Here is a 20,018-nt window from a genome sequence, read left to right as displayed (position 1 = left end):
GTGTTATTGGGAAAAATTATCTTGAATTCATGTAAAAAAATGTGATAAAGAAGAGACATGAATTGAGTGCTTCTTATCCTATGCCATATAAAGTGGTTTTAGATCAAAATTATTAGACCACCTAACAAGAAAGTAAGTGACATTTTGTGACATGTCAAAATATTATTATTTAATGACAATCTTTATGATGAATGACACATATGCAGTGTGTAATGAACCCCAGACTTACCTCTTTTATAACTTACATGTTTTAATTTCTCTTTAACATTTTCCATGAAACCCTCTCCACTATGACTAGTGCTAAAGGTTTGTTAAAATACTATTACTTCTTAATTTCACAATTTTATTCATCACCACTCTCAACTTGACATTAACCTTGTCCATATACAAATATAGCTAGATCTAGATGCTCATTTTAAACCTTACCGAATTCCTATAGGGTTGTCAAAAGACTTGTTTCATAAGTGTAATAAGAGCTCCAATCATAAACTTTCACCTTATTTCTTTATTTTAATATGAATAAACTTACTCTGGTACTATTTACCAATAATTCTTACTATGGCTCATGGTGTTTGGGGTCTTTGATTCCTTACATAGTATTTATTAATATAGCCTAATATATGAATATATATCTTTGTTAGTGGGCTTATATACTATGCAAACTTGCAAGTCAAGGTTCTGAAACCACCTTATAGTTTTGTCACAAATTGAGTTTATATATATATATATATATATATATATATATATATATATATATATATATATATATATATATATATATTTATTGGTGTGTGTGGTGGTTCCATACACTCTATGTTAATATTATGTGTAAAGGTTGTACCCACACTCAATTTTAACTTATGAATTTTGATTTGTGGATATTTCTTGGCCACATGGGTTGTTTATATTAATCCATGACGATGCTTTTCGTCTAGCCTCACATAGATCAACTTGGAAAATTGTGAGCTTGAAATCAGCGGTTCATAATAAAAAGTGTTAAATTAACAGTGGTAATATGTTAGGGTTTCAATCTAACCTAAATGACCTCCTTCACATTAGTTTGTTCAATCATTTTCATTTATGTTGACAGACAAAGCTCTGGTCTGCTCTATGACTAGGTTTTTTGCTCACTGTCTCATTACCAAGTATCATAACCTCATCCCCTTCCAAGATTCATTTATTCAACACCAAGATAAATATATCATGACTTCAATTAATTTAATAGGTAATTTACACAATGTAGAATCACTTTTACGATTTCCTTACTTCTCTTTTGCTAGTCGTTCTATCAATATTTTTAACTAGTGGTTTGCTCACTTGGAGTTTTTCAAGTTCGTCTTCAATGGTGATGATACTCTACTCAGTTTGTAACACAAATATGAGACCTTCTCTAACTAGCATATGGTTAACTGTATTGGTTATTGGGTTTTAACTTCGATTTCTTTTCTCTCAAAAAACTCTCGTTTCTTCTTAAATTTTCTTTGTATAAACCTTATTTTGGTCACTAATACAAACTAGGGTTTTAAAATAACCCTTGATCGTTTTGTATGTAGATCCAGTATGGAATCATAGAACCATTCATTTCCTCCTCTTGGCATGAGTTTGCATTCGAAGGTAAATTCCATATACTTCTTTTGAAGAAAAACCCATAGTAAATTTTCTTTAAGTTACTTGGTTGTTTCTTTTTATTGGGGTCTTAAACCCTAACATACAACGATTTTGGTATGTTTATTGGTAATGGTTGGAAAAATCCTTTTCCATAGCCATGTATGCAAATACTGACCTCACAGCTAAGCCTCGCTTCTCTTTCAAGGTTTTCACCCTATTCAATTTGGTTAATTAGGTATTATGTACAAACATTTCTCGCTGAAAATTTCTCTGTTTGAGATAGAGATTATGGTTCATCATTTTTTATATTTCCTTCATGTATAATATTCTCCTATACCTTTCCTTGTCTCGAATTTTAATATTATTTTCTTTTAATAATTTGTGACTCATATTTCATGTTGTTGGGATTTTTTCATGTACACTTAATTCCCTAGAGTTTACAAGTGTTTTCTTCATGCCCAAAACAAAAATTTCCCATCTTTAACAAGTTCAGATTCCACCCTTACATGCCGGATGCTCTTGAACTCTCTCGTCATTCTTAAGTGTGTAAATGATTCTCCTTTTGAAGATAGACAACCTAGGTTTCTACTTTGATTTCTACCATAGAAATATTGTTTAGATTTTACCCTAAGGGGTATTTTATTATTTAAGGCTACCATGCCCTAATTGAATTATTCAAAATGACTAAGGTTGAGATCCTTTAGTCCAAAGTTATTATCCTGTTTTTTATTTATAATATGGGTCTTTTTGGCCCTTGTTTATAACTACAATTGTAAGCTTAGTTTTTTTTGTTTAGTTAATGCAAAAGGAATTGTTATATAATATAAATTCTTGTTCTCATAGTTATTTCATATGTTATGAGTATGTATTTTGGTTGTGTTAACAGTGTTATATACTGCTAACATACAGGGGTATCCTTGATGTGAAGTCCCAATTAGACCTCATAGCATTTGCAATAGGAGCCCCATCTAAAGTATCGTCTTGACCACCATAACTCAATGTTTATCTTGGTTTCAATGGATATCATAAGGGATTACACACATAACCCTTGAAAAAACAAGTAAGTTGACATTGTGAAACACCAATTGTGTAACACCCTTCTCCCACATTTACCCAAGCTAAACGGTCCACCAGGGTGAACATGTGATGAAGAGTTACTATGATATGATTCAACTCCCCAAGTACAGTTAAGGAAGTGGAATCGACAAACCAAAACCAAACTGACCTTCCTCAGGAGCTACAGGGCCCCTTAGGGGCTAACCAACCACTCTAGGTTCCCAACCCCTGAGTTAACTTGCTTTTTACTAACATAAACCCCTAATTGCACCCATGACAAGCCCTCCATGCAGCTGAAAGCCTCTAGTCACTCCCACAAAAAGGCCTCCATGTGACTGTAGTATTTTACAGGCAGTTTTGCGATAGTGACCCTGAAATCTGAGCCACATTTTCAGGGGTAGGACTCGGGCTTCTCCCTAAAACTTGATGAAATTTTCAGAAGTGATAAATAACAAGAAGACAAGGCCTCTAATGTAAAACTTGAATCGGGAACTGACCAAACTCATCCTAACCATCATAGGCATTCCGTCAAACACATCATAAACATGTAATGTACATGTCATATAAACACATTTGAGCATAGCGACCTATTACTTATCTGAGATTTCTCAAGAAGGTCTAATGCCTTCTCACCATAGCTACAATATCATCTATTAGGTCATACATTCATTAACATCTCATTTACTAAAAAAACATGATGAGATCCATAACCAAAGTCTTTCATAAAACCATGCTTATAACAAACATATAACTAGTAGAATAACAATGATATAATAGCCACCAAATCCACATAATATCAAGTGCAATTACTCATGAAATACAATAGGAAAAGAGATTTTATTAACATATGAAAAAGCCAACCAAGTCAGGGACTTCCACGTACCACTAGAGCATAGATTTGGCTGAATCAAATCTTTCTTTCAGCCAATCACCCCCATGCCATATTCCAAGTATGAATGTGGGACTCACAACAAAAACAACCAAGGCTTCCTCAGGCTTTACCATGTATCCCACCATTATTGGTCAACGAACTCCTAGGACTTAAACCCTCATCTATACAACCAGGATTTATCATGTATCTCATGATATATCAATCACAGGATTCCTATGCCCAAATAAAGAACATACACTACAATTTTTACCGCAATCCGGCCATATATTGGTCAAGGGATCACTAGGCCCTAAACAAGCATGGATGCCTCTGGATCTCTCCACCTAAACTGTGAGGAATTTTACCATCTCCACCATCAGGTTTTACCGTGTTTCCTGCCAGTCAAGGGATTCCTAGGTCTTTGGGAATTTTCCTGAGACCACCCCAGTCAGTTTTGAAACTATCCGACAATCTAGCTCAACCAAGTAAAAGAACCCGATCACACCATGGTTATCTAGAAATGGTAAGGCAAGGATTAAAACCATTGTCACGACCGAAAAAACCCATGCCAATGACAACAAGAGAACCAAATACACACATGCATGTACCATGCATGCCAAAACTAGAAAGGAAATCATACATGCAGCTCGATACCTAGAATTAATCTCATTGCAGAAGCTTGATCCAACTCTTCCTTGCTTGATATTTGTTTCCCTTTAGTTTCTTATCCTTCCTTTCCTTCCTTTCTCCAACGCTAGATTTCTCCAAGAATTCTCTAAGTGTGCAAGAGTATGAAAGAGTAGGGGGAATAGAGAGAGAGCTTCAAAACTGAGCTGAAAAAAGGTTGTGAACTGATCTTCAGAAGCCTTTTTTATTAATGAGGCCTCTATTTTCTTCAATTCCCATTATTTTTCCTTGATTTTCCTCCTCACATGCAACTTGTGACCTTTCACCTTCCTTTTCTCTTAATTTCCTTTATTTTCATAAATAAAATGCTAATTATTGCATATTTCCTTTTCAAAGCCTTTGCCAATTTCTCTTATCCATAATAAACCAAATGAGCACCTTCTAGGATGTTTTTCCCAACATTTAGCTTGGAATATGTGTCCCATGACCTTGGTATTATTTTTCCTTTATTAACTTTATTACATAATTTTTTAACCCGGGGTTGTTATAAACCCCTCCCCATTTGGGGAACGCCATCATCGGTGTTCTATGACACCTACAACCAGCAAAACCACTGAAAAGAAAAACATACTACCCATGGGGCTTTATAACTTAGCTCGTTGTATTATTTACAATGACCACTATTGAAAACATGACAAACACACCGCTTACTTGGAGCTTTATAACACAGCTCGTGGCAGTATTTACACTCATATACATATATAAATATACCAAAACTACTTTTCCTCGACTAACAAACAATGAAGGATACATAACCTGCATCTCATCAACCATCTCCCATGTAGCTTCATCGGGCCCAAAATGCTTTCACTACACTTTAACCTACTCGATTACTCGGTTCCGAAGCATGAGCATATTTCTCTACAAAATGCACTGAGGTTCTGGCTAGAATTCTCCTTCTAGATCCACCTGCACTACAGACCAATCAATAACATGGTCAACGTCCTTTAAATATTTTTTAAGCAATGAAACATGGAAAGCATCATGGAATTTCACTATTGGAAGCAGTGCAAGTTTGTAGGCCACTAGTCCAATCCTCCCAAGGATCTCGAAAGGCCCACAATACCGAGTTGTCAACTTCGCACATGACCTAATCCTCAAGGAGCTCTTCTTGGGTGCTATGCGCAAGTACACATGTTTCCCAACCTGAAACTCCTTAAATGCCCTATGTTGATCTGCATAACTCTTCTTCATGTCCTATGTTGCCTTTATATTCTTCTTGATTATTTGTATTTCTTGTTCCATCTCTACCAACATATATGGTCCTATCAACACTAGTTCACTGGACCACTCCAACTGATGGGAGTACTACAACTCCACCCATATAGTGCCTCAAACAAACTCATCCTCAGTGACTCCTGATACCCATTGTTGTAGGTAAACTCAACTAGTGGAAGGTAATCTTCCCACTTTCAGTGTTGATGCATAACATACATTCTCAACATGTCCTCCAAAATCCTGTTGACCCTCTCTATCTATCCATCTATTTTTGGATGATAAGTTGTGTTGAAGGCCAAGTTTGTACCCAAACCTTCAAATAATGCCTTCCAAAACTTAGGAGTAAGCTTAGCATCCTTGTCTAACACAATATTCTTTGTTACACCATGCAATCTCACTATATCTTTAATGAAGACCTATGCTACATCACTAGATGATAAGTAGACTTTACTGGAATGAAGTGTTCTACCTTTGTCAACATGTCAACCACAACCATAATAGAATCATGTTGTCTAGATGTCCTTGGAAAACCTATAATGAAATCCATGGAAATGACCTCTCATTTCCACTCTAGAATCAGAATTGGTTGTAGTAGACCACCTGGATGATTAGAATCTGCTTTTACCTGTTGACAATCTAAACATATAGTCACATACTTTGCCACTTCCTTCTTCAAATTTGGCCAATAATATAACTTCTTCACCATTGTTAATGTCTTCTGATATCCTAGGTGACCTAAATATGGCTTCGCATGAAATTATCTCAGTGTAAGTTTCTTAAACTCAATGTTGACTGGAACATAGATCCCGTCCTTAAACCTAACCGAACCATCTGCTATGAGATGATAGTCCACATCCTGATCACCTGTAACCTATTATAACTTATGCCTAAGATCTGTATACATGTGAATTAATCATGTTCAATTGTGGTTCAATGTGACATTGAGGCAAAGATTATGTCAAAATGAAAATCAACGATTGTGAACATGCTTTTTTTAGTGTTTATCATATTTATCTTAGGTTTTATATACCTTGGGTTTATTATATTAATCCCTTGGATTTGTAATCCTTTGGGATTTTGGTATTAATCCATTGGGTTTATTTGTCCCTTGGGTTTAAAATATTAGTCCCTACAATTTATTAATATAAGGGTTTATATTCCTAGGGTATGATATTAATCATAAGGTTTATAATATTAATCTCAAGGTTTAATTATCCTATGGGTTTATAATCATGGTCAGCAATGGTCAACTATGATCCAATGTCACATTGTGACAAATATTCTCTCAATATGAAAATCAATCATGTTCAACCACTATTAGCCATGGTCAATCATTGTCAACCATGGTGCAACTTCACATTATGACAAAGATTGTCTCAGCATAAAAATCGACTATGGTAAACTATGGTCAATCATATTTATTTTATGATTTATAATATTTATGTTAGAGATTATATACCTTGGGTTTATAATTCCTTGGGTTTTTAGTATTAATCCCTTGGGTTTATAATATCAATCTCTTGGGTTTAATAATCTAAGGGTTCATATTCTTAGGGTATAATATCAATTATGGGGTCTATAATAATAGTGCTAGAGTTTATAATATTAATCCTAGGGTTTAGTATAAATCTGTTGGGTTTATAATCTTGGTAATCATGGTCCAAGACCACATTGTGACAAATATTGTCTCAATCTGAAAATCAACAATGTTAAAAAAATTCAACCATGCTAAAACGTCGCATTGTGGCAAAGATTGTCTCTATATAAAAATGAACCACGCTAAACCATAGTGAAGTGTGTGTATTTTTGGATTTATGATATTTATCTTAAAGTTTATAATAATAATCACTTGGATTTAATATTATTATTGAGTTTAATCAACTATTTTAATTAAATTTAATTAACTATTTTACAATTTAATTTTCCATATTATTTAATTAATTAACTATATTAAAAATGAATTAATTAATTATTAATAGTTAATACTGAATTATTATTATTATTTAATAATGATATCAAATTTAATTAACAATAAAAAATACTAGTAATTTTAATTAATAATAATAATAATAATAATAATAATTATTATTATTATTATTATAATATATTCATTAACATGAATATTAATATTATCATTACATTTATGTTAGTAATGCTTATTGGCATTTTTCAACCACATTTGTTAATGTGGTTGTGTATGTGATTCATATAAGCTTATATGCATATATCAATCACATTTATTAATGTGACTGTGCTAGTTATAATTGACTTTGAACTACCATAGTTAAAAAGGTTAAATTTCGCTAACCAAGGTCACAATTGTGTCAACTATGGCTGTAACTATGATTAACATGGAAAATCATAACCTATCTTAGAAAACTATGATAATTGTCAAACCCTAGTCATAATGCCCAATCATATTTAGCAATGGTAAACTCTTGTCAACCATAATCAAACATATAGTTAATCAGGTCTACTATAATTAAACATAATCAATTCTACTTTATCAAAATATGAGCAATAATACCCATTTTAATATGATCAACCATGGACCATTATGATTCATTAAACGTTATGATTCATTCATCCTTCCCAAAATATCACAGTATACTTATATCTAGCCAATTTAGAACTTTGCATGGTAGAATATGGGCAATGATTCAACCTCATGCGATATAAAGGATTCCATTGATATTGATACGAAAATCTCATGACAAACTTATGCGATGCCGATGTCAGCCCTTCGAAATTGATTTCCCAATGCAAAATTAGATGAGGATGATATGGAATGTAAAGTTAAATTTTGTTATGATATACTAGTCTACATAATCTTGGTTTAATGGTAATCAGATTGTAATCAGACTCACACCAATATTTTGCAAAACATCTACCAACGAATTGTTAGAATTTTTTACAGTTGCAGAGGAGAGGAGTTTGCTTTAACAAATTAGTTGCGGTAAGCAAGTATTAAGTTGCAATAAGAAAATTTCAACTGGGCAGAGGCTTAAATAAAACATAGGAATTTACTCATGATAAAACAGAGTAAAAAAAAATGGTTGCGGTAAAGCTAGTCATGAAAGTTTAAGACCATATCGCAAGAGAACATAATTTGGATTATATTTCAAAACATAGGAAAATGCATTCCAATGATAAATTGGATGTTGCTACTCCAAGTAAAACAAAAAGATCTTACTATGATTTACGCTTCATTGGCGTTGTAGAGTACTTGTTTACATGTGCCCACCACTCCGTAGGAACTTGTTTCCATGTGCCCACCACAAATTGCTCCATGATTTTCCCCTCACTACCTCTCAGACTTACACATTCAACTTCTCTCACTTTTCTTAACCATACAAAATTTTTTTTCCTTCATATTTATGAAAACATACAACTTGACTCATTAAGTTATGAAAGAGAAAATATTTAAGACATAGTATGGGTGATTTTACATAATAAATGATTTTTTGAACTTGCAGGGGTTGTGAAGGGTAGATACTAGTCGCGGAGTGAATGTTTTCCCATAGGTATTTACCAAACTTCATTAAGTGCTTTAACTCTCTAATGTGTTGTGGAATGGTCACTGTTGTACCACTGCTCAAAACTTCAGTCCTTTCAACTGCAAAAAAAATTGTAACCTGCAAAAGTTTACTAGGAAAGTATGGTGGTTGTCTGTGTGTTTAAGGCGTTGGTTGGGATTAATATTTCCAAGACTCCCCCGTAATCGCAACTTCCGCTATTAACAATTCCCAAACAGTCTCTGAGATAAACAAATTTTTCACATCCCAATTGCTTTGTGAAAATATCAGCAAATTGTTCCTATGACCTGCAGTGCTACAACACAATTTCATCATTGTTAATCAACTCTCTAATAAAATGATATTTAGCATCAATATGCTTGGTCCGCTTGTGAAAGACATAATTCTTTGACAATGCAATTGCAAATGCGTTGTCGGAGAAAATAGTTGTCATTCCCTCTTGCTCGTGGCGAAGATCCGTCAACATCCTTCTCATCTAAATTTCTTGACATGATGTTGTTGTTGTGGCAACATATTCATCTTCTGCTGTTGACAATGCCACTATCGGCTGCTTCTTGGAGGCCCATGAAATATCTCTAGAACCCAAATGAAAAACGTATCCTCATGTGCTATTTCTATCATCGACACTTCCTACCCAATCACTGTGAGTGTAACCAACCTACCTGAAATCATTTGTTGTGGTGTACAAAATACCATACTCTTTTGTCCCATTGACATACCTTAGAATCCTTTTCATTGCTTTCCAATGTCTCTCCTTGGGTGTCTCCATGAACCTCAAAACCAAAATCTATGCATACATTAGATCCATCCCATTGGTGGTCAAATACATCAAGCTGCCTATGATAATTTTGTATAATATTGAATTGACATTGCTGCTACAATCTTCTTTGCTCAACTTCAAACCCATGACTTTTGGAGTTGGTGTCAGCTTGTTGTTCTGCATATTAAACCTCTCCAAAATGTTTGCTACATACTTTTATTGAGAAATAAAAATGCCATTTTTTGTTTCCTTCACTTCTATGCCCAAAACGTATCTTCACAACCCCAAGCTAGTCATTTCAAACTCACTTTTCATGACTTATTTGAAATCACTGATGAGGAAGTCATCACTGCTTGTAAAAATCAAATCATCTACATATAAGACAACAGTAAGAAGATTACCATCACACTCTTTGATGTAGAGAGTAGGCTCATTGTCGCATTTATCGAAACCACTTTCTATTAGGTAAGTGTCTATTCTACTATACCATGCATGCAGTGATTTTAGCCCCTAAAGAGCTTTCCTCAATCTATACATGTTGCCTTCTTGGCCTTTTGCCTCATAACCAGGTGGTTGCGAAACATGTACTTCCTCTTTCCATACTCAATTGAAGAATGTTGATTTTACGTCCATTTGATACACTTTCTATTTATTTTGTGTGGCAATCAGCACAACTGTACACACTTTCTCCATCCTCGCAACTGGTGCAAACATCTCCGCATAATCTCTTCCATCCTGCTACTTGTATCCTTTGACAACTAGCCTCGATTTAAGCCTTTCAATCTTCCCATCGACATTTATCTTGGCCTTATAGACCCACTTCACTCCAATGACTTCATTTCCTAGCGGAAGGTTCACTAACTCCCATGTGTCATTCCTTTTTATTGCTTCTATTTCTTCCTCCATTGTCGCAAACTGTTTTTCTTCTTTGACTCCATCCTCAAAATGGATTGGGTCATCTACATGACAAAATAATGCAAATAGGGAATTTAGACCAGCACTACTATCAACTTCATCTTTCTCATAAATCTCATTTAAATTTTTGAGTTTTGGTCTTCTTGTGCTTGCTGAAGATGGGCTTGACATGTCACTTGGTGTTGCACTTTGTAGCATGGTTGGAGAAGCACTTGCTTAACTACGTGACACTTTCCTATTATTTGTTGAGGGTGTTACTTTTTGCCTGCTTTGTTGCGCTTGAATAGGAGTAGAGGGAGTCATTGTTGAGGAATTGCTTGCTGTTGTTAATTCCTCTTTGTCATCATGTGGTATACATACTTTCACATTGACTAGCTTCTCTAAATGTCCATCCCATGCTTCCTCTTCTATAAACTGCACATCTATGGTGATTACGAATTTCTCGGTTGATGGATTTTAGAGCTTGTATGCCTTGGATTCATCACTATATCCAAAAGAATGCATTTCTCCCCCTTGTTGTCCAGCTTCTTCCTCAAACCATCTGAGACATGTGCACATGCCACACATCCAAAGACTCTCATGTGAGTGACACTATACTTTCTTCCACTCCATGCCTCTTCAGAAACCGCATTCTTGACACTTTTTGTCACACCCCTACACCTGCGGTAGTCTTTCAACTACTTATAGCGAGGTGTGGCACCACCGAACACTTTCTTTTCACCAATACTTATGTTCGTGGACTACTCCTAACATTCAACTTTTCCTACTTAGTTTGTGTTTCGCAACCAAGTATTATTAGTGTGTTCCTTTATACCAATGAATACCCATACACATTCATTATCAACAGCATTATACAATAGAAATGAACAACAGTATAAAGGGAGGGGCAACTCCCTGCAATATGAGTCTGCTCGAATCAATATATTATACAATCTTCACTTTTACAATGTACAAGTTAAATCTTGGGTAACCCCAAATTTACACTTAGTCAATTTTCACAACTACGGCAAACTCGGTTGCCCAGCTCGTCGGCACCTCTGCACGGTCGCCACACGACTCTCCAACCCTTCATTCACCTCGTCACGCAATCATGTTTTTTGCCCAACTTTGGTGCACCTCCAAGTCGCCACACACGGGCGCCTCCACCCGAGACACACTTCCGTTCACAAACCAACATGCCAACAAGACTTTTTACACACTTGCACAATGGGCGGGCGCTCACCTGAGTCGCCAAGACACCCACGCCAAGCCGTCGCACAAATCGGGCGTCACACGTTCACCGTGCATGCCTTAACTGACCAACGAGCACACCATGCCCAACACCTTCACCCAACTCTAAGTGCGTTCACCAACTGTGTGGCTAAACCAAGACTTAGCGCATGAGATATGTGCCTCACCTCCTCTTGTTTCTGCGCACTTGAACTGCGCACTACTTGTGTGAAGTGTTGATCGAATGAATGATGTCCAAATGCTCTCCAAACGCATTACATTTATACTCATCGCAAGTGTGGGTGGGGCTTTCCCAGCCGACCACCCAACCATCGTTCACACACCCCTTAGCCATCATTCAACACCCAACTTTAAGTCGGCCTACCCGCCATCGCAAGTCGGCCTCAAGTTAAATGGTCCACACTCTAATCCGGGTATAAACTCCATCCCATTTCATTTGTATCGCAGGTTTCATCGCAAGTCTTTTGTCGCACCTCCATCGCACAACTGTCATGTGCTCCAACTCGTCGCCTACCCGCGCGCGCGCACCTGGCTCGCCTAGCGCCCAAACGCGTCACACATCCGCAGGACATTACATCCTCCTCCACCTGAAATCGTTATCGTCCTTGACAACATATGATCCTGATAGCCATCCACCAAGATCATCAATATCCATGATGTCAAATCCTCCACATACTGCAACCATCATTGCAATATATGTAGAACCACCGTCTCCACCATGTCTCGCCCCGGCAACCATCTGTCACCAAGATCACCATACCAAGGTATACACATCATTGGTATGTCATCCATCAGATATCCTCTCAATCCATGATCATCGACCACCCTGTCAAAATCTCCACATGCTGCTCCTCATCATGGAAGGCTGGCCCCTCCATCCAAGCTACATGCTCACTGCAACATATCGTGTCGACCTCATCATGTGTCATCATGTGAACTACTGCCATGATACTCCAACATAATGCTAACACATCTCTGCACACTTCGCGACCCCATGTCTGAACTAGTTGGGTAGCTAATCCAACTGTCACGCTCAAACCATGAGAGTGAACATCCTTATGCCATCATCAGTCATTTCTCAAAACATCCCGTCACATCCTCAACTCGATCAAGAATCCATCTCCATATAAGTGTAAGTCATGCTCAGGTCCATGAAGTTGTCCTCATCCCATCTGCAACATGATGTCCATGATGTTTGGTGTTAATGTGCTACATGAAAGCAGCCCCATCTATCCCAACATCATCCATATGTGTATCTCTTCAAAGTGAAGAGATCATTTCATCAATCTCCAACTCTCGGTGTGCCACATCCAGGTCCATGAAGCAACCTCCATCATATCTACAATGTGCCATCCCTCAAGTCTGCCATAAAAACAAGTATACATGTGTCTCATCTATCCATTTGCTGCCCATGATCATAAATCAATCAGCCCCCATGTGTCAAAAGGTGGTTGAGTCTCGGCTCAACCCATGCCCAAGTGTTGCCACCAAGGCATCATCATCGTTGTAACTCCATTGCTCCAAAGTGTCCCCAAGTCCACCATATATGAAGTCCCCAAAAGTCACAACAATCTCATGTCATCATGAGCTCCATAAACCACCCCCAACCAACACTTCAACAAGCATAAAAGTCTCGGCCCAAAGGTCTTTGCAAGATGCCTCAGCTCTCCATGTAGTAGGAATGCTCCATAGCCTACTCACAACTCCATCCAAGTCCATGGTCTTGTTGTACAAGAGTGTACAACCTCTCCATCGGCTCATAAGTAAAACATCTCCATGTCACACCAGCAAATCTACCTGCACAACATCCTTGCCTTGACACTCCTCATTGGATGCCCATAAGTGACACCTCTACAAGTGCTCCTGCATAATGTCCCTGCATAATACTGCCATGCTCCATGTCTCCAACCTGATGTCCATGACTAAGTTGCCCATGTAGTCCAACCAAGTAGACCCATCACAACAATTGATCATCCTCATCCAAGTCTGCAATCTTCGGTTTAGTGAACTTGGTCACCCAACCATATCATCATCACATGAGTCTCTCTTTCATAGCTCCTCCACTAAAGGTTCCACCAAGACTATCTCTTGGTCTCGGCTATGAGAAGTCCACCTAAGTATTATCAAATGTGTGCCCTTCAATCTGTCCATGCGTCATGCCGGGCACTTAGCCAATTTTCCATGTGGCTAAAGCATGACCCATCCTTCACAACGATCATCATGTTCCTCCCTTGTCACGGGCCTTTGTACCTTCTACCATAAGGTAAAAAACAACCCCAACAAGTCCTGCAACAATCAACAATCCTTGCTTCTCCATACAAGGTCTCATCATAGACATCCATGGTAAGATGCTCCCTTGCATTAGCAAACTGGCTTTGCCCTTCTCTGCATACGCTCCATCTACCAAATGCTCAAGTGAAACACAAGTATCAATACTTACTTCATCATCATCATGAGGCTCCTCCATAGGAGTGTCCTCATCCATCCATGTTTGCAAACTACACGATCCTGGTCCAACTTGATCGATCTCAAGTTCATCCTCCATCGTTGTCACATCTACAACATCCTCAATCTTCACGGCTTCCTCTTACTTGTCAGCACAATCTGCAACTTCATCTTGCTCCATTGTCCAACCAAGTTGAAGAAGTTCGTCTTCAACATTCTTTTCCAAGACTTCAAGTTCCTTTTGAATCCAGGGGTTCTCTTCTTTTATCCGCTTCAACCTGTATAAGGTAAGCAAGAGCTTCCCTTCACATTCTTCCAAACTTGGCATGCCTTGTCGTTCAACTTGGCCCAAGCACTAAGCTTCACCCCTGCTAAACCTGTTTCACCATTCACCAGCTTCACCAAGTTTCCTGCAATCATGAACCGGACCTTGTTCCACTTGTATGTGAAACCAGCTTCCTTCACCTGCAAGTACCTGCTTCCACTGTCATCAACTGTCAAGTACATCCACACCTGCACTTCGTCACGTACCAGCTCTGATACCAACTGTCACGAAGTGACAGTGGGATCAGCTTCATCCGCAAATCCCTTCTGCACTTCACTACCTCTGATACCACCTGTCATGCCCCTACACCTGCGATAGTCTTTCAACCGCTTATAGCAAGGTGCGGCACCATCGAACACTTTCTTTTCACCAATACTTATGTTTGTGGACTATGCCTAACATTCAACTTTTCCTACTTAGTTTGTGTTTCGCAACCAAGTATTATTAGTGTGTTCCTTTATACCAATGAATACCCATACAAATTCATTATCAACAACATTATACAAGAGAAATGCACAATAGTATAAAGGGAGAGGCAACTCCCTGCAATATGAGTCTGCCCGAATCAATATATTATACAATCTTCACTTTTACAATGTACAAGTTAAATCTTGGGAAACCCCAAATTTACACTTAGTCAATTTTCACAACTTCGGCAAACTCGATTGCCCAGCTCATCAACACCTCCACACGGTTGCCGCACGACTCTCCAACCCTTCGTTCACCTCGTCGTACAATCATGTTGTTTGCCCAACTTGAGCGCGCCTCCAAGTCGCCACACATGGGCACCTCCACCCGAGACACACTTCCGTTCACAACCCAACACACCAACAAGACTTTGTGCACACTTGCACGATGGGCGGGCGCTCACCCGAGTCTCCAAGACACCCACGCCAACCCGTCGCACAAATCGGGCGCCACACGTTCAACGTGCATGCCTTAACCGACCAACGGGCACACCTTGCCCAACACCTTCACCCAACTCCAAGTTCGTTCACCAACCGTGCAGCTAAACCAAGACTTAGCGCATGAGATATGTGCCTCACCTCCTCTTGTTTCTGCGCGCTTGAACTACGCACTACTTGTGTGAAGTGTTGATCGAATGAATGATGTCCAAATGCTCTCCAAACGCATTACATTTATACTCATCGCAAGTGTGGGTGGGGCTTGCCCAGTTGACCACCCAACCATCGTTCATACACCCCTTAGCCATCGTTCAACGCCCAACTTTAAGTCGGCCTGCTCGCCATCGCAAGTTGGCCTCAAGTTAAACGCTCCACGCTCTAATCTGGGTATAAACTCCATCACATTTCATTTGTATCGCAGGTTTCGTCGCAAGTCTTTTGTCGCACCTTCGTCGCGCAACAGCCGTGCGCTCCAACTCGTCGCTTACCCGTGCGTGCACCCGGCTCGCCCAGCGCCCAAACGCGTCGCACATCCACAGGACGTTACACTTTTGGTTGGACACCTGTTAATGATATACATTGCACAAGTGATAGCTTCAACCCAATAATCATTTGGAAAATGATTTTCCTTCAACATACTCCTTGCCATTTCCATAATGGTCATATTCTTTCATTCCGCTACACCATTTTGCTGAGGTGTATACCTTGTTCTAAATTGCTTGTGAATTCTATGCTCCCTGCAAAAAACAAAGGAAGTCATTTGAGATGTATTCACCACCTCTGTCAGTGCTCAAGACTTTGATGTAGTGTCCACTTTTGTTCTCAACAACAACTTTGTATTGGCAAAAGAATTCAAACACTTCACTTTTCTGTTTTAGGAAGTAGACCCATGTCTTCTTTATGTAGTCATCTATGAATGTCAAGAAATAGTACCTTCCACCAATTGATGGTTTCTACATTGGTCCACACAAATCTGAATGGAGAATCTTCAAAGGTGCCTTTATCCTTACTGACATTCTGGAAATGTCTCTCTATGTTTCTTGCCCAAGATACATCTTTCACATAGAGTGAGTGGAATTCCCTTCACCATGTCTTTCATATGCAGCAAATTCAAACCTCCAAAGTTGAGATGTCCAAATCTCAAATGCTATAACCAATTTTCATCTTTGATCTCTCCTTGATAGTTCACTTGTGTAATAGCTGCAACTTTTCTTTCATCCTCTTGTGAGTTCATTGATAGTTGTGCTTATGCACCTTTTTCTTCAAATATGATCTTATCTTTAGGGGAAACATTCTATTTGTTTGTCATCTGAACGTTTGCAATAAGTTGTCAACTTGAAGGCCTATCCAAAAAATTTCACTCATCATTATTGAAAAAAACATTGTAGCCCTTTTAGATGAGCTGTCCAATACTTATGACGTTATGATTCAAACCAGAGACAAAGTAAACATTTGAGATGTATTTCTTCTCACCCTCAAAACTACGAGAACGTCTTGTAAAAGCATAAAAATGATGAAACAATGAGAGAATAATAAGCTCAGCTAAAGGAAAGCGAAGGTTTCGCATCTTTTAAGATACAATTTTGAATGGCGCGTTACAGACGGTTTCAAAACTATGCCAGTTCAAGGCGAACAGCCTCAAAACACTCTCTTTCAGATTAATGTTTTAACATACAATCTGAGGCAAACGTTCTTGCCAATACATTAGAATTACAATCCTTCTCATAGGCGGTAATTAAGTAGCTGGTTTGTCTAGTTCGAAACGTCATGAAACTTGGTTCCACTAATTCCAGATTCGTCTTGCTGTGGCGATGTAAAATCACTTTGAATGACTGGATGTTCATTCAACGGCTGAATATCATCCCCCCTACAAGAGCCGTAGGAAGTCTCCGTACTCTCAATATATCCATGCACGGTGTCCGAATACATTATATCGGGCACTGCTTCTTGATCGAGATAGTTCTGCATCATGATTCCAAGCTCAGCGGGAGTAATATTGTCTACGAAGAAATCAAGGTCTGCAAGAACATGGTCATCGTGATAGGTGAAGTTCCCTATATCAGACGTCACCGAGGTCGCTACAGGATTCCCGTCCACAGTTAATTCGCCTTTCTTATTTGAACCCATCTGATCAGTTCTGGCCTTCTCATGGGTGGACTCGACATTATTATCTGTTTTCGCTTTCAAACCAATTTCATCTTCCGAAGACTTTATAACCCCATTGAGCTTCATCTCGACCTCGACCTCGACCTCATTCACAGCATCCGTCTCGTTATTGTCATCCATATTGTCGACATTTTCCATAACAGCTGCGAGATCACAGCCATAACCCAATGTTCTGCTATTGGTTTGCTTCGCGTCTGGTGAAGCCAATCTACCGTTCAAATATTCTTCTCTGCCTCGCTTATTCTGAGAAACTCTTGAGGGGGCGGCCATCCCGGAAGCTAAATGTTGTGATTAAAACACAATAGATACTTCAATAGAGAGCCTTGCTTGGATCAGCGATCCTTCTTACTTCGGGACTTGAGAGTTAATGCAAAGAGTTAGGTTATTAGACTTTTGTAGTACGCACCACATCTTGGTCACCCCAAATCTTTCAATGTATATATAGATAGATGGCAGTGGATAGATCACAATAAATCCGGAATGATGCTAGAAGCTTCCAAACGAACAAAATACAACGCGTTGTTTATAAATGTATTTTTCGTTTTGTAGACTTCGTTGAAACGGCATTCAAAGGACCCACTGAAAACCAACCTCGCAGTCCAATTAATCATGCTGCCCAAGCACGCCAGACGCCGTAGAAAATCGAAACGATGTTCTCGATTCTGTTCAAACTGACCATACTTCTCAGTAATTTAGATCTGGTACTTCCAACACGATGCAATAGGCAACGCCCTTGCATGTGCATGTGGGATGAAGGCAACGCTGACTCGCCTCGACATATCTGGCAGTTGGCGCTATATATAATTTATATCGAACCGTCTGAACACACAAAGGATAAATCCTTACCTTATCGCCAATTGTGACGTGTACATTAAATGTTTACGTTAGCGTGATTTATGGGCGTAGACTTTAATAAATTTTAATACGTTTGTCATCTCAATTACCTATAGTTTTAATATTTTGTAATAGATTGTTGCTATCATTTACCGAAAGTCTAGAGATAATTCATTTGTGCATGGAAAATATTATTTAATATATATAATAATTAAACAAAATCTATTAAATCCATGTTCACATATAATCCGGCACAATATAAACTATATTGTTTCTGATTTTGTGTTGACCCGCTCCATAGGTGGAATGGTTTTCACGTTGGCAGCGCCTAACGAGCCATATATAGGGTATTAAATGCCCTTGAAGATGCATGGGACATAACCTGTTAACACACGAATTGCGAAATTCGCCACTTAATAAAAAAAGGCAATTCGTATGTTAACGGGCTATGTCCCGTGCATCTTCAAAGGCATTTAATACCCTATATATGGCTCGTTAGGCGCTGCCTGGTTTTCTCCTCGGTCTGCTCTTCGGACATTCCACTCGGTCAATGTCTCCAGTATGCCATGTGTAATCATCATTGTTTTGATTTCGTGAGGACGCCCCAATGTCTCCAGTATGCCATGTGTAATCATCATTGTTTTGATTTCGTGAGGACGCCCCGTTTCTGCCACTCGTCGCCCGCCAGGCTTCCGCCCTTCCCCATCGTAATCACTCCTTTTGGGGCATTTGTTGAAGAATTGCGACCAACTTTACTGTAGCGAGTAGAGCTGCAAACTTGAAAATCGAAGATTTGAGGTCAAATTGACAAAATTCACGGTTCTAGCCTCATCGCTGAGCTGACCATTTACACGCTTCACACACAACGGACTTGGGAGCGGGGTCACTAATGGTTCTGTATGGACATATTTTGTTTGAAATCTTGTAAGAATTTATTTGGTAATATAAATTCGATTTATGAATTTTGTATAATATTATAATTAGGTCGACAGGCTTTCCTATGCATCAACAATTGTCAACACTTTTAACCTGAACCGTTTGATCAAGTTTAACAGTTTCAACCGTTGATTTCAAGTTCACTGCTTTTTTCAAATATATGAGTTGCTTTCTTTTCACCTCCAGTTTTGCTGTGCATTGAACCTGGCCCTTTGAGTTGCATTACTGCTTTTTCCAATTCTTTTGTCTTTTAAGATATTTTCACTGTGAAAGATATTTTCACTGCTTTTTCCTTGACAGTTGTTGTTGCTGTTTTTGGCCAACACTGAGCTTCATCTACCATCACCTTACAAATTCTCATGAGAAACTTCACACAGGAGATACTCTGTCCCCTGCAATCCTCGGAGCCATTCAAAGTGCATCAGTCTACGCGTTTCCTTCTCCCAAACACCACTAATTGGCGTAAGTTCTCTTGGCTCCCCTACTTCCACATACCAAACACTCGCGCATTCTGTAACGTTCATGT

Source organism: Pinus tabuliformis, chromosome 4_2 (genome assembly GCF_031772625.1).
Source record: "Pinus tabuliformis cultivar Carrire ecotype Pingquan chromosome 4_2, CPIR1, whole genome shotgun sequence".
NCBI classification, from domain to species: Eukaryota; Viridiplantae; Streptophyta; class Pinopsida; order Pinales; family Pinaceae; genus Pinus; species Pinus tabuliformis.
This window is presented reverse-complemented; position numbering follows the sequence as displayed.